The sequence below is a fragment of the Myxine glutinosa genome, chromosome 1 (assembly GCF_964187855.1).
Source record: "Myxine glutinosa chromosome 1, kmMyxGlut1.1, whole genome shotgun sequence".
NCBI classification, from domain to species: domain Eukaryota; kingdom Metazoa; phylum Chordata; class Myxini; order Myxiniformes; family Myxinidae; genus Myxine; species Myxine glutinosa.
In genome coordinates, this window is record NC_136261.1 from 58,407,918 (window position 1) to 58,422,841 (window position 14,924).

Here is a 14,924-nt window from a genome sequence, read left to right on the forward strand (position 1 = left end):
TGTTTTGAGTGTCTGCAATTTGCGCTGACTGATGCGCTTGATGGTAATTTACTTTTTGCCACGCCACTGCTAGTCTTCGACGACAACTGCCGCTACTACCAGCCTACCACGTCTACTTACTACCACGGGTACTCACCCCACCAGTATTTGTATACTACTGCTTGCCTACGACTACCAGTGCCGTTACTGTGAGTACGACTGGCCTTCCAGTGCCAATCCTTCTCGACGACGACTCCCACGACGACTGCCGCTCCTACTACAAAAATAAAGAATTCTCATGTCGAATCCACATTTAGATCTTCACCAATATCGAATTGAATCATCCGTGTAATACCCCCAAACAGTCCACCAAGTTTCGTCCAAATCCGTCGACAACCTTTTGAGATTTCCTGCTGTGTGTCGTTTTTGAACCAATCTCCCAATGGTGAAGAATCAGTCAAAATATTTCTCGAAGCCGGATCCGAATCCGGATCTTCACCAAAATGGAAACATTTCTGCCTTGTCACAGATGCCACATTGCTGCCAAATTTCGCCCGAAACCGTCGGCAATTTTGTGAGATGTCTTGTTCAAAAACGAACAGACAGGTGTGAAAACATCACCTCCATGCACCTTGGGTGGTGTAGGGAACGAGGCTCTCACTTGAGAAACATTATAAATCGATCCTTTATGAACATCCAAAGAGACTCTGTTGTTGCCTACGATCATACCACCCTGAATACGCCCGATCTCGTCTGATCTCGGAAGCTAAGCAGGTTCGCAGGTTCGGGCCCGGATCGTACCTGGATGGGCGACTGCCTGGGAATACCGGGTGTTGTCGGCTTTTTTCTGCTGTCGGGTGTGGTCTTGTTTTGAGTGTCTGCAATTTGCGCTGACTGATGCGCTTGATGGTAATTTAGTTTTTGCCGCGCCACTGCTAGTCTTCGACTACAACTGCCGCTACTACCAGCTAACCACGTCTACTTACTACCACGGGTACTCACCCCACCAGTATTTGTATACTACTGCTTGCCTACGACTACCAGTGCCGCTACTGTGAGTTCGACTGGCCTTCCAGTGCCACTCCTTCTCGACGACGACTCCCACGACTACTGCCACTCCTACTACTAAAATAAAGAATTCTCATGTCGAATCCACATTCAGATCTTCAACAAAATCGAATCGAATCATCCTTGGAAGACACCCAAACAGTCCACCAAGTTTCCTCCAAATCCGTCGACAACCTTTTGAGATTTCCTGCTCTGTATCGTTTTTGAACCAATCTCCCAATGGTGAAGAATCAGTCAAAATATTTCTCGGAGCCGGATCCGAATCCGGATCTTCACCAAAATGGAAACATTTCTTCCTTGTCACAGATGCCACACTGCTGCCTTATTTTGCCCGAATCCGTCTGCAATTTTGTGAGATATCTTGTTCAAAAACGGACAGACAAGCAAACAGACAGACAGGTGTGAATACATCACCTCCATGCACCTTGGGTGGCGGAGGGAACGAGACTCTCACTTGAGAAACATTATCGATCCTTTATAAACATCCAAAGAGACTCTGTTGTTGCCTACGATCATACCACCCTGAATACGCCCGATCTCGTCTGATCTCGGAAGCTACTCAGGTTCGGGCCCGGATAGTACCTGGATGGGAGACTGCCTGGGAATACCGGGTGTTGTCGGCTTTTTTCTGCTGTCGGGTGTGGTCTTGTTTTGAGTGTCTGCAATTTGCGCTGACTGATGCGCTTGATGGAAATTTAGTTTTTGCCGCGCCACTGCTAGTCTTCGACTACAACTGCCGCTACTACCAGCTAACCACGTCTACTTACTACCACGGGTACTCACCCCACCAGTATTTGTATACTACTACTTGCCTACGACTACCAGTGCCGCTACTGTGAGTTCGACTGGCCTTCCAGTGCCACTCCTTCTCGACGACGACTCCCACGACTACTGCCACTCCTACTACTAAAATAAAGAATTCTCATGTCGAATCCACATTCAGATCTTCACCAAAATCGAATCGAATCATCCATGTAATACCCCCAAACAGTCCACCTCGTTTCGTCCAAATCCGTCGACAACCTTTTGAGATTTCCTGCTGTGTATCGTTTTTGAACCAATCTCCCAATGGTGAAGAATCAGTCAAAATATTTCTCGGAGTCGGATCCGAATCCGGATCTTCACCAAAATGGAAACATTTCTTCCTTGTCACAGATGCCACACTGCTGCCAAATTTTGCCCGAATCCGTCTGCAATTTTGTGAGATATCTTGTTCAAAAACGGACAGACAAGCAAACAGACAGACAGGTGTGAAAACATCACCTCCATGCACCTTGGGTGGCGGCGGGAACGGGGCTCTCACTTGAGAAACATTATAAATCGATCCTTAACAAACATCCAAAGAGACTCTGTTGTTGCCTACGATCATACCACCCTGAATACGCCCGATCTCGTCTGATCTCGGAAGCTACTCAGGTTCGGGCCCGGATAGTACCTGGATGGGAGACTGCCTGGGAATACCGGGTGTTGTCGGCTTTTTTCTGCTGTCGGGTGTGGTCTTGTTTTGAGTGTCTGCAATTTGCGCTGACTGATGCGCTTGATGGAAATTTAGTTTTTGCCGCGCCACTGCTAGTCTTCGACTACAACTGCCGCTACTACCAGCTAACCACGTCTACTTACTACCACGGGTACTCACCCCACCAGTATTTGTATACTACTACTTGCGTACGACTACCAGTGCCGCTACTGAGAGTTCGACTGGCCTTCCAGTGCCACTCCTTCTCGACGACGACTCTCACGACTACTGCCACTCCTACTACTAAAATAAAGAATTCTCATGTCGAATCCACATTCAGATCTTCACCAAAATCGAATCGAATCATCCATGTAATACCCCCAAACAGTCCACCTCGTTTCGTCCAAATCCGTCGACAACCTTTTGAGATTTCCTGCTGTGTATCGTTTTTGAACCAATCTCCAATGGTGAAGAATCAGTCAAAATATTTCTCGGAGCCGGATCCGAATCCGGATCTTCACCAAAATGGAAACATTTCTTCCTTGTCACAGATGCCACACTGCTGCCAAATTATGCCCGAATCCGTCTGCAATTTTGTGATATCTTGTTCAAAAACGGACAGACAAGCAAACAGACAGACAGGTGTGAAAACATTACCTCCATGCACCTTGGGTGGCGGCGGGAACGGGGCTCTCACTTGAGAAACATTATCGATCCTTTATAAACATCCAAAGAGGCTCTGTTGTTGCCTACGATCATACCACCCTGAATACGCCCGATCTCGTCTGATCGTCTGATCTCGGAAGCTAAGCAGGTTCGGGCCCGGTTAGTACCTGGATGGGAGACTGCCTGGGAACACCGGGTGTTGTAGGCTTTTTTCTGCTGTCGGGTGTGGTCTTGTTTCGAGTGTCTGCAATTTGCGCTGACTGATGCGCTTGATGGAAATTTAGTTTTTGCCGCGCCACTGCTAGTCTTCGACTACAACTGCCGCTACTACCAGCTAACCACGTCTACTTACTACCACGGGTACTCACCCCACCAGTATTTGTATACTACTACTTGCCTACGACTACCATTGCCGCTACTGTGAGTTCGACTGGCCTTCCAGTGCCACTCCTTCTCGACGACGACTCCCACGACTACTGCCACTCCTACTCCTAAAATAAAGTATTCTCATGTCGAATCCACATTCAGATCTTCACCAAAATCGAATCGAATCATCCATGTAATATCCCCAAACAGTCCACCTCGTTTCTTCCAAATCCGTCGACAACCTTTTGAGATTTCCTGCTGTGTATCGTTTTTGAACCAATCTCCCAATGGTGAAGAATCAGTCAAAATATTTCTCGGAGCCGGATCCGAATCCGGATCTTCACCAAAATGGAAACATTTCTTCCTTGTCACAGATGCCACACTGCTGCCAAATTTTGCCCGAATCCGTCTGCAATTTTGTGATATCTTGTTCAAAAACGGACAGACAACCAAACAGACAGAGAGGTGTGAAAACATCACCTCCATGCACCTTGGGTGGCGGCCGGAACGGGGCTCTCACTTGAGAAACATTATCGATCCTTTATAAACATCCAAAGAGATTCTGTTGTTGCCTACGATCATACCACCCTGAATACACCCGATCTCGTCTGATCTCGGAAGCTAACCAGGTTCGGGCCCGGATCGTACCTGGATGGGCGATTGTCTGGGAATACCGGGTGTTGTCAGCTTTTTTCTGCTGTCGGGTGTGGTCTTGTTTTGAGTGTCTGCAATTTGCGCTGACTGATGCGCTTGATGGTAATTTACTTTTTGCCGCGCCACTGCTAGTCTTCGACGACAACTGCCGCTACTAACAGCCTACCACGTCTACTTACTACCACGGGTACGCACCCCACCAGTATTTGTATACTACTGCTTGCCTACGACTACCAGTGCCGTTACTGTGAGTACGACTGGCCTTCCAGTGCCAATCCTTCTCGACGACGACTCCCACGACTACTGCCGCTCCTACTACAAAAATAAAGAATTCTCATGTCGAATCCACATTTAGATCTTCACCCATATCGAATCGAATCATCCGTGTAATACCCCCAAACAGTCCACCAAGTTTCGTCCAAATCCGTCGACAACCTTTTGAGATTTCCTGCTGTGTATCGTTTTTGAACCAATCTCCAATGGTGAAGAATCAGTCAAAATATTTCTCGGAGCCGGATCCGAATCCGGATCTTCACCAAAATGGAAACATTTCTTCCTTGTCACAGATGCCACACTGCTGCCAAATTATGCCCGAATCCGTCTGCAATTTTGTGATATCTTGTTAAAAAACGGACAGACAAGCAAACAGACAGACAGGTGTGAAAACATTACCTCCATGCACCTTGGGTGGCGGCGGGAACGGGGCTCTCACTTGAGAAACATTAACGATCCTTTATAAACATCCAAAGAGGCTCTGTTGTTGCCTACGATCATACCACCCTGAATACGCCCGATCTCGTCTGATCGTCTGATCTCGGAAGCTAAGCAGGTTCGTGCCCGGATCGTACCTGGATGGGAGACTTCCTGGGAACACCGGGTGTTGTAGGCTTTTTTCTGCTGTCGGGTGTGGTCTTGTTTTGAGTGTCTGCAATTTGCGCTGACTGATGCGCTTGATGGTTATTTACTTTTTGCCGCGCCACTGCTAGTCTTCGACGACAACTGCCGCTACTACCAGCCTACCACGTCTACTTACTACCACGGGTACTCACGCCACCAGTATTTGTATACTACTGCTTGCCTACGACTACCAGTGCCGTTACTGTGAGTACGACTGGCCTTCCAGTGCCAATCCTTCTCGACGACGACTCCCACGACCACTGCCACTCCTACTACTAAAATAAAGAATTCTCATGTCGAATCCACATTCAGATCTTCAACAAAATCGAATCGAATCATCCATGTAATACCCCCAAACAGTCCACCAAGTTTCCTCCAAATCCGTCGACAACCTTTTGAGATTTCCTGCTGTGTATCGTTTTTGAACAAATCTCCCAATGGTGAAGAATCAGTCAAATATTTCTCGGAGCCGGATCCGAATCCGGATCTTCACCAAAATGGAAACATTTCTTCCTTGTCACAGATGCCACACTGCTGCCAAATTTTGCCCGAATCCGTCTTCAATTTTGTGAGATATCTTGTTCAAAAACGGACAGACAAGCAAACAGACAGACAGGTGTGAAAACATCACCTCCATGCACCTTGGATGGCGGAGGGAACGAGACTCTCACTTGAGAAACATTATCGATCCTTTATAAACATCCAAAGAGAATTTGTTGTTGCCTACGATCATACCACCCTGAATACGCCCGATCTCGTCTGATCTCGGAAGCTAAGCAGGTTCGGGCCCAGATAGTACCTGGATGGGCGACTGCCTGGGAATTACCGGGTGTTGTCGGCTTTTTCTGCTGTCGGGTGTGGTCTTGTTTTGAGTGTCTGTAATTTGCTCTGACTGGTGCGCTTGATGGTAATTTACTTTTTGCCGCGCCACTGCTCGTCTTCGACGACAACTGCCGCTACTACCAGCCTACCACGTCTACTTACTACCACGGGTACTTACCCCACCAGTATTTGTATACTACTGCTTGCCTACGACTACCAGTGCCGTTTCTGTGAGTACGACTGGCCTTCCAGTGCCAATCCTTCTCGACGACGACTCCCACGACTACTGCCGCTCCTACTACAAAAATAAAGAATTCTCATGTCGAATCCACATTTAGATCTTCACCAATATCGAATTGAATCATCCGTGTAATACCCCCAAACAGTCCACCAAGTTTCGTCCAAATCCGTCGACAACCTTTTGAGATTTCCTGCTGTGTGTCGTTTTTGAACCAATCTCCCAATGGTGAAGAATCAGTCAAAATATTTCTCGGAGCCGGATCCGAATCCGGATCTTCACCAAAATGGAAACATTTCTTCCTTGTCACAGATGCCACACTGCTGCCAAATTTCGCCCGAAACCGTCGGCAATTTTGTGAGATGTCTTGTTCAAAAACGGACAGACAGGTGTGAAAACATCACCTCCATGCACCTTGGGTGGTGGAGGGAACGAGGCTCTCGCTTGAGAAACATTATAAATCGATCCTTTATGAACATCCAAAGAGAATCTGTTGTTGCCTACGATCATACCACCCCGAATACGCCCGATCTCGTCTTGAATCTCGGAAGCTAAGCAGGTTCGGGCCCGGTTAGTGCTAAGCAGGTTCGGGCCCGGTTAGTACCTGCATGGGAGACTGCCTGGGAACACCGGGTGTTGTAGGCTTTTTTCTGCTGTCGGGTGTGGTCTTGTTTCGAGTGTCTGCAATTTGCGCTGACTGATGCGCTTGATGGTAATTTAGTTTTTGCCGCGCCACTGCTAGTCTTCGACTACAACTGCCGCTACTACCAGCTAACCACGTCTACTTACTACCACGGGTACTCACCCGACCAGTATTTGTATACTACTGCTTGCCTACGACTACCAGTGCCGCTACTGTGAGTTCGACTGGCCTTCCAGTGCCACTCCTTCTCGACGACGACTCCCACGACTACTGCCACTCCTACTACTAAAATAAAGAATTCTCATGTCGAATCCACATTCAGATCTTCAACAAAATCGAATCGAATCATCCTTGTAAGACATCCAAATAGTCCACCAAGTTTCCTCCAAATCCGTCGACAACCTTTTGAGATTTCCTGCTCTGTATCGTTTTTGAACCAATCTCCCAATGGTGAAGAATCAGTCAAAATATTTCTCGGAGCCGGATCCGAATCCGGATCTTCACCAAAATGGAATCATTTCTTCCTTGTCACAGATGCCACACTGCTGCCAAATTTCGCCCGAAACCGTCGGCAATTTTGTGAGATGTCTTGTTCAAAAACGAACAGACAGGTGTGAAAACATCACCTCCATGCACCTTGGGTGGTGGAGGGAACGAGGCTCTCACTTGAGAAACATTATAAATCGATCCTTTATGAACATCCAAAGAGAATCTGTTGTTGCCTACGATCATACCACCCTGAATACGCCCGATCTCGTCTGATTTCTCGGAAGCTAAGCAGGTTCGGGCCCGGTTAGTACCTGGATGGGAGACTGCCTGGGAACACCGGGTGTTGTAGGCTTTTTTCTGCTGTCGGGTGTGGTCTTGTTTCGAGTGTCTGCAATTTGCGCTGACTGATGCGCTTGATGGTAATTTAGTTTTTGCCGCGCCACTGCTAGTCTTCGACTACAACTGCCGCTACTACCAGCTAACCACGTCTACTTACTACCACGGGTACTCACCCCACCAGTATTTGTATACTACTGCTTGCCTACGACTACCAGTGCCGCTACTGTGAGTTCGACTGGCCTTCCAGTGCCACTCCTTCTCGACGACGACTCCCACGACTACTGCCACTCCTACTACTAAAATAAAGAATTCTCATGTCGAATCCACATTCAGATCTTCAACAAAATCGAATCGAATCATCCTTGTAAGACACCCAAACAGTCCACCAAGTTTCCTCCAAATCCGTCGACAACCTTTTGAGATTTCCTGCTCTGTATCGTTTTTGAACCAATCTCCCAATGGTGAAGAATCAGTCAAAATATTTCTCGGAGCCGGATCCGAATCCGGATCTTCACCAAAATGGAAACATTTCTTCCTTGTCACAGATGCCACACTGCTGCCAAATTTTGCCCGAATCCGTCTGCAATTTTGTGAGATATCTTGTTCAAAAACGGACAGACAAGCAAACAGACAGACAGGTGTGAAAACATCACCTCCATGCACCTTGGGTGGCGGCGGGAACGGGGCTCTCACTTGAGAAACATTATCGATCCTTTATAAACATCCAAAGAGACTCTGTTGTTGCCTACGATCATACCACCCTGAATACGCCCGATCTCGTCTGATTTCGGAAGCTAAGCAGGTTCGGGCCCGGATCGTACCTGGATGGGCGACTGCCTGGGAATACCGGGTGTTGTCGGCTTTTTTCTGCTGTCGGGTGTGGTCTTGTTTTGAGTGTCTGCAATTTGCGCTGACTGATGCGCTTGATGGTAATTTACTTTTTGCCGCGCCACTGCTAGTCTTCGACGACAACTGCCGCTACTACCAGCGTACCACGTCTACTTACTACCACGGGTACTCACCCCACCAGTATTTGTATACTACTGCTTGCCTACGACTACCAGTGCCGTTACTGTGAGTACGACTGGCCTTCCAGTGCCAATCCTTCTCGACGACGACTCCCACGACTACTGCCGCGCCTACTACAAAAATAAAGAATTCTCATGTCGAATCCACATTTAGATCTTCACCAATATCGAATCGAATCATCCGTGTAATACCCCCAAACAGTCCACCAAGTTTCGTCCAAATCCGTCGACAACCTTTTGAGATTTCCTGCTGTGTGTCGTTTTTGAACCAATCTCCCAATGGTGAAGAATCAGTCAAAATATTTCTCGGAGCCGGATCCGAATCCGGATCTTCACCAAAATGGAAACATTTCTGCCTTGTCACAGATGCCACATTGCTGCCAAATTTCGCCCGAAACCGTCGGCAATTTTGTGAGATGTCTTGTTCAAAAACGAACAGACAGGTGTGAAAACATCACCTCCATGCACCTTGGGTGGTGGAGGGAACGAGGCTCTCACTTGAGAAACATTATAAATCGATCCTTTATGAACATCCAAAGAGAATCTGTTGTTGCCTACGATCATACCACCCTGAATACGCCCGATCTCGTCTGATCTCGGAAGCTAAGCAGGTTCGGGCCCGGTTAGTACCTGGATGGGAAACTGCCTGGGAACACCGGGTGTTGTAGGCTTTTTTCTGCTGTTGGGTGTGGTCTTGTTTCGAGTGTCTGCAATTTGCGCTGACTGATGCGCTTGATGGTAATTTAGTTTTTGCCGCGCCACTGCTAGTCTTCGACTACAACTGCCGCTACTACCAGCTAACCGCGTCTACTCACTACCACGGGTACTCACCCCACCAGTATTTGTATACTACTGCTTGCTTACGACTACCAGTTCCGCTACTGTGAGTTCGACTGGCCTTCCAGTACCACTCCTTCTCGACGACGACTCCCACGACTACTGCCACTCCTACTACAAAAATAAAGAATTCTCATGTCGAATCCACATTCAGATCTTCAACAAAATCGAATCGAATCATCCTTGTAAGACACCCAAACAGTCCACCAAGTTTCCTCCAAATCCGTCGACAACCTTTTGAGATTTCCTGCTCTGTATCGTTTTTGAACCAATCTCCCAATGGTGAAGAATCAGTCAAAATATTTCTCGGAGCCGGATCCGAATCCGGATCTTCACCAAAATGGAAACATTTCTTCCTTGTCACAGATGCCACACTGCTGCCAAATTTTGCCCGAATCCGTCTGCAATTTTGTGAGATATCTTGTTCAAAAACGGACAGACAAGCAAACAGACAGACAGGTGTGAAAACATCACCTCCATGCACCTTGGGTGGCGGAGGGAACGAGACTCTCACTTGAGAAACATTATCGATCCTTTATAAACATCCAAAGAGAATTTGTTGTTGCCTACGATCATACCACCCTGAATACGCCCGATCTCGTCTGATCTCGGAAGCTAAGCAGGTTCGGGCCCAGATAGTACCTGGATGGGCGACTGCCTGGGAATTACCGGGTGTTGTCGGCTTTTTCTGCTGTCGGGTGTGGTCTTGTTTTGAGTGTCTGTAATTTGCTCTGACTGGTGCGCTTGATGGTAATTTACTTTTTGCCGCGCCACTGCTCGTCTTCGACGACAACTGCCGCTACTACCAGCCTACCACGTCTACTTACTACCACGGGTACTTACCCCACCAGTATTTGTATACTACTGCTTGCCTACGACTACCAGTGCCGTTTCTGTGAGTACGACTGGCCTTCCAGTGCCAATCCTTCTCGACGACGACTCCCACGACTACTGCCACTCCTACTACTAAAATAAAGAATTCTCATGTCGAATCCACATTCAGATCTTCAACAAAATCGAATCGAATCATCCTTGTAAGACACCCAAACAGTCCACCAAGTTTCCTCCAAATCCGTCGACAACCTTTTGAGATTTCCTGCTCTGTATCGTTTTTGAACCAATCTCCCAATGGTGAAGAATCAGTCAAAATATTTCTCGGAGCCGGATCCGAATCCGGATCTTCACCAAAATGGAATCATTTCTTCCTTGTCACAGATGCCACACTGCTGCCAAATTTCGCCCGAAACCGTCGGCAATTTTGTGAGATGTCTTGTTCAAAAACGAACAGACAGGTGTGAAAACATCACCTCCATGCACCTTGGGTGGTGGAGGGAACGAGGCTCTCACTTGAGAAACATTATAAATCGATCCTTTATGAACATCCAAAGAGAATCTGTTGTTGCCTACGATCATACCACCCTGAATACGCCCGATCTCGTCTGATTTCTCGGAAGCTAAGCAGGTTCGGGCCCGGTTAGTACCTGGATGGGAGACTGCCTGGGAACACCGGGTGTTGTAGGCTTTTTTCTGCTGTCGGGTGTGGTCTTGTTTCGAGTGTCTGCAATTTGCGCTGACTGATGCGCTTGATGGTAATTTAGTTTTTGCCGCGCCACTGCTAGTCTTCGACTACAACTGCCGCTACTACCAGCTAACCACGTCTACTTACTACCACGGGTACTCACCCCACCAGTATTTGTATACTACTGCTTGCCTACGACTACCAGTGCCGCTACTGTGAGTTCGACTGGCCTTCCAGTGCCACTCCTTCTCGACGACGACTCCCACGACTACTGCCACTCCTACTACTAAAATAAAGAATTCTCATGTCGAATCCACATTCAGATCTTCAACAAAATCGAATCGAATCATCCTTGTAAGACACCCAAACAGTCCACCAAGTTTCCTCCAAATCCGTCGACAACCTTTTGAGATTTCCTGCTCTGTATCGTTTTTGAACCAATCTCCCAATGGTGAAGAATCAGTCAAAATATTTCTCGGAGCCGGATCCGAATCCGGATCTTCACCAAAATGGAAACATTTCTTCCTTGTCACAGATGCCACACTGCTGCCAAATTTTGCCCGAATCCGTCTGCAATTTTGTGAGATATCTTGTTCAAAAACGGACAGACAAGCAAACAGACAGACAGGTGTGAAAACATCACCTCCATGCACCTTGGGTGGCGGCGGGAACGGGGCTCTCACTTGAGAAACATTATCGATCCTTTATAAACATCCAAAGAGACTCTGTTGTTGCCTACGATCATACCACCCTGAATACGCCCGATCTCGTCTGATCTCGGAAGCTAAGCAGGTTCGGGCCTGGATCGTAACCTGGATGGGCGACTGCCTGGGAATACCGGGTGTTGTCGGCTTTTTTCTGCTGTCGGGTGTGGTCTTGTTTTGAGTGTCTGCAATTTGCGCTGACTGATGCGCTTGATGGTAATTTACTTTTTGCCGCGCCACTGCTAGTCTTCGACGACAACTGCCGCTACTACCAGCGTACCACGTCTACTTACTACCACGGGTACTCACCCCACCAGTATTTGTATACTACTGCTTGCCTACGACTACCAGTGCCGTTACTGTGAGTACGACTGGCCTTCCAGTGCCAATCCTTCTCGACGACGACTCCCACGACTACTGCCGCGCCTACTACAAAAATAAAGAATTCTCATGTCGAATCCACATTTAGATCTTCACCAATATCGAATCGAATCATCCGTGTAATACCCCCAAACAGTCCACCAAGTTTCGTCCAAATCCGTCGACAACCTTTTGAGATTTCCTGCTGTGTGTCGTTTTTGAACCAATCTCCCAATGGTGAAGAATCAGTCAAAATATTTCTCGGAGCCGGATCCGAATCCGGATCTTCACCAAAATGGAAACATTTCTGCCTTGTCACAGATGCCACATTGCTGCCAAATTTCGCCCGAAACCGTCGGCAATTTTGTGAGATGTCTTGTTCAAAAACGAACAGACAGGTGTGAAAACATCACCTCCATGCACCTTGGGTGGTGGAGGGAACGAGGCTCTCACTTGAGAAACATTATAAATCGATCCTTTATGAACATCCAAAGAGAATCTGTTGTTGCCTACGATCATACCACCCTGAATACGCCCGATCTCGTCTGATCTCGGAAGCTAAGCAGGTTCGGGCCCGGTTAGTACCTGGATGGGAAACTGCCTGGGAACACCGGGTGTTGGAGGCTTTTTTCTGCTGTTGGGTGTGGTCTTGTTTCGAGTGTCTGCAATTTGCGCTGACTGATGCGCTTGATGGTAATTTAGTTTTTGCCGCGCCACTGCTAGTCTTCGACTACAACTGCCGCTACTACCAGCTAACCGCGTCTACTCACTACCACGGGTACTCACCCCACCAGTATTTGTATACTACTGCTTGCTTACGACTACCAGTTCCGCTACTGTGAGTTCGACTGGCCTTCCAGTACCACTCCTTCTCGACGACGACTCCCACGACTACTGCCACTCCTACTACAAAAATAAAGAATTCTCATGTCGAATCCACATTCAGATCTTCAACAAAATCGAATCGAATCATCCTTGTAAGACACCCAAACAGTCCACCAAGTTTCCTCCAAATCCGTCGACAACCTTTTGAGATTTCCTGCTCTGTATCGTTTTTGAACCAATCTCCCAATGGTGAAGAATCAGTCAAAATATTTCTCGGAGCCGGATCCGAATCCGGATCTTCACCAAAATGGAAACATTTCTTCCTTGTCACAGATGCCACACTGCTGCCAAATTTTGCCCGAATCCGTCTGCAATTTTGTGAGATATCTTGTTCAAAAACGGACAGACAAGCAAACAGACAGACAGGTGTGAAAACATCACCTCCATGCACCTTGGGTGGCGGAGGGAACGAGACTCTCACTTGAGAAACATTATCGATCCTTAATAAACATCCAAAGAGACTCTGTTGTTGCCTACGATCATACCACTCTGAATACGCCCGATCTCGTCTGATCTCGGAAGCTATTCAGGTTCGGGCCCGGAAAGTACCTGGATGGGCGACTGCCTGGGAATACCGGGTGTTGTAGGCTTTTTCTGCTGTCGGGTGTGGTCTTGTTTTGAGTGTCTGCAATTTGCGCTGACTGATGCGCTTGATGGTAATTTACTTTTTGCCGCGCCACTGCTGGTCTTCGACGACAACTGCCGCTACTACCAGCCTACCACGTCTACTTACTACCACGGGTACTCACCCCACCAGTATTTGTATACTACTGCTTGCCTACGACTACCAGTGCCGTTACTGTGAGTACGACTGGCCTTCCAGTGCCAATCCTTCTCGATGACGACTCCCACGACTACTGCCGCTCCTACTACAAAAATAAAGAATTCTCATGTCGAATCCACATTTAGATATTCACCAAAATCGAAACGAATCATCCGTGTAATACCCCCAAACAGTCCACCAAGTTTCGTCCAAATCCGTCGACAACCTTTTGAGATTTCCTGCTGTGTGTCGCTTTTGAACCAATCTCCCAATGGTGAAGAATCAGTCAAAATATTTCTCGGAGCCGGATCCGAATCCGGATCCTCACCAAAATGGAAACATTTCTTCCTTCTCACAGATGCCACATTGCTGCCAAATTTCGCCCGAATCCGTCGGCAATTTTGTGAGATGTCTTGTTCAAAAACGAACAGACAGGTGTGAAAACATCACCTCCATGCACCTTGGGTGGTGGAGGGAACGAGGCTCTCACTTGAGAAACATTATAAATCGATCCTTTATGAACATCCAAAGAGAATCTGTTGTTGCCTACGATCATACCACCCTGAATACGCCCGATCTCGTCTGATCTCGGAAACCTCCATGCACCTTGGGTGGTGGAGGGAACGAGGCTCTCACTTGAGAAACATTATAAATCGATCCTTTATGAACATCCAAAGAGAATCTGTTGTTGCCTACGATCATACCACCCTGAATACGCCCGATCTCGTCTGATCTCGGAAGCTAAGCAGGTTCGGGCCCGGTTAGTACCTGGATGGGAGACTGCCTGGGAACACCGGGTGTTGTAGGCTTTTTTCTGCTGTCGGGTGTGGTCTTGTTTCGAGTGTCTGCAATTTGCGCTGACTGATGCGCTTGATGGTAATTTAGTTTTTGCCGCGCCACTGCTAGTCTTCGACTACAACTGCCGCTACTACCAGCTAACCACGTCTACTTACTACCACGGGTACTCACCCCACCAGTATTTGTATACTACTGCTTGCCTACGACTACCAGTGCCGCTACTGTGAGTTCGACTGGCCTTCCAGTGCCACTCCTTCTCGACGACGACTCCCACGACTACTGCCACTCCTACTACTAAAATAAAGAATTCTCATGTCGAATCCACATTCAGATCTTCAACAAAATCGAATCGAATCATCCTTGTAAGACACCCAAACAGTCCACCAAGTTTCCTCCAAATCCGTCGACAACCT

At 47.7% G+C, this 14,924-nt stretch overlaps 3 non-coding genes and 14 pseudogenes across 3 annotated transcripts; all 17 read left to right on the plus strand.

Annotated features, from left to right (window-relative positions):
* Positions 1-694: 694 nt before the first annotated feature.
* LOC144890235 (5S ribosomal RNA) lies at positions 695-821 on the plus strand (annotated as a pseudogene).
* Positions 822-1,551: 730 nt separating this feature from the next.
* LOC144890151 (5S ribosomal RNA) lies at positions 1,552-1,670 on the plus strand (annotated as a pseudogene).
* Positions 1,671-2,404: 734 nt separating this feature from the next.
* Positions 2,405-2,523, plus strand: LOC144890153 (5S ribosomal RNA; annotated as a pseudogene).
* Positions 2,524-3,250: 727 nt separating this feature from the next.
* On the plus strand, positions 3,251-3,377 carry LOC144890117 (5S ribosomal RNA; annotated as a pseudogene).
* Positions 3,378-4,105: 728 nt separating this feature from the next.
* On the plus strand, positions 4,106-4,224 carry LOC144890252 (5S ribosomal RNA; annotated as a pseudogene).
* Positions 4,225-4,951: 727 nt separating this feature from the next.
* On the plus strand, positions 4,952-5,078 carry LOC144890276 (5S ribosomal RNA; annotated as a pseudogene).
* Positions 5,079-5,807: 729 nt separating this feature from the next.
* On the plus strand, positions 5,808-5,927 carry LOC144890167 (5S ribosomal RNA; annotated as a pseudogene).
* A 717-nt stretch (positions 5,928-6,644) lies between these two features.
* On the plus strand, positions 6,645-6,791 carry LOC144890343 (5S ribosomal RNA; annotated as a pseudogene).
* Positions 6,792-7,509: 718 nt separating this feature from the next.
* LOC144890111 (5S ribosomal RNA) lies at positions 7,510-7,630 on the plus strand (annotated as a pseudogene).
* A 730-nt stretch (positions 7,631-8,360) lies between these two features.
* Positions 8,361-8,479, plus strand: LOC144890137 (5S ribosomal RNA; annotated as a pseudogene).
* A 718-nt stretch (positions 8,480-9,197) lies between these two features.
* LOC144890004 (5S ribosomal RNA) lies at positions 9,198-9,316 on the plus strand. The gene has a single exon (XR_013622198.1). It is a non-coding gene; the product is annotated as a 5S ribosomal RNA (ribosomal RNA).
* A 730-nt stretch (positions 9,317-10,046) lies between these two features.
* LOC144890168 (5S ribosomal RNA) lies at positions 10,047-10,166 on the plus strand (annotated as a pseudogene).
* A 717-nt stretch (positions 10,167-10,883) lies between these two features.
* On the plus strand, positions 10,884-11,004 carry LOC144890112 (5S ribosomal RNA; annotated as a pseudogene).
* A 730-nt stretch (positions 11,005-11,734) lies between these two features.
* Positions 11,735-11,854, plus strand: LOC144890220 (5S ribosomal RNA; annotated as a pseudogene).
* A 718-nt stretch (positions 11,855-12,572) lies between these two features.
* LOC144890076 (5S ribosomal RNA) lies at positions 12,573-12,691 on the plus strand. The gene has a single exon (XR_013622276.1). It is a non-coding gene; the product is annotated as a 5S ribosomal RNA (ribosomal RNA).
* Positions 12,692-13,421: 730 nt separating this feature from the next.
* Positions 13,422-13,540, plus strand: LOC144890170 (5S ribosomal RNA; annotated as a pseudogene).
* An 863-nt stretch (positions 13,541-14,403) lies between these two features.
* LOC144889935 (5S ribosomal RNA) lies at positions 14,404-14,522 on the plus strand. Its single transcript, XR_013622151.1, has one exon. It is a non-coding gene; the product is annotated as a 5S ribosomal RNA (ribosomal RNA).
* Positions 14,523-14,924: the final 402 nt, after the last annotated feature.